Source organism: Nelumbo nucifera, chromosome 6 (genome assembly GCF_055504915.1).
Source record: "Nelumbo nucifera cultivar China Antique chromosome 6, China Antique-T2T, whole genome shotgun sequence".
In the NCBI taxonomy this organism is placed as follows: domain Eukaryota; kingdom Viridiplantae; phylum Streptophyta; class Magnoliopsida; order Proteales; family Nelumbonaceae; genus Nelumbo; species Nelumbo nucifera.
In genome coordinates, this window is record NC_142654.1 from 20,632,261 (window position 1) to 20,632,937 (window position 677).

Below are 677 nucleotides of genomic sequence, written 5' to 3' on the forward strand. Positions count from 1 at the left end.
TGAGAGCAAAACATTGCTCTTGTTCTTCTCCCCAATGAAATTTACCCTTTTTCAAGCATTCAGTAATGGGAGGCATGATACTACTAAAATTCTTAATAAAGCGCTTATAGAAGGTTGCCAACCCATGAAATCACCTGACATCTGTGACAGTGGATGGGGTCGGCCACTCCCTAATGGCTTTCACCTTTTCCTCATGTACTTTCACACCATCCCTTGCTTATAATAAATCCTAGGAATAATAAATTATCATTCATAAAGATGCATTTCTTCAAATTAGCATATAATTTATTTTCCCTCAATGTTTTCAGGACCTCCCTAATATGTCTCACATGCTCAGTGATAGATTTGTTGTATATCAAAATATCATCAAAATAGACTACCACAAATTTATCAATGAAGGGGCGCAATACCTAGTTCATTAGCCTCATGAAAGTGCTAGGTGCGTTGGTTAGTCCAAAGGGCATGACTAACCACTCGAACAAGCCATCTCTAGTCTTGAAGGCTGTCTTCAATTCATCTCCGGGACGGATCCTGATTTGATGATATCCTCTCCTGAGATCTATTTTTGAGAAAACTATAACTCCGCTTAGTTGGTCCAGCATGTCGTCCAACCTAGGAATGGGAAATTTGTACCCAATGGTGATCTTGTTAATGGCCCTGCTGTCGACACACATTCT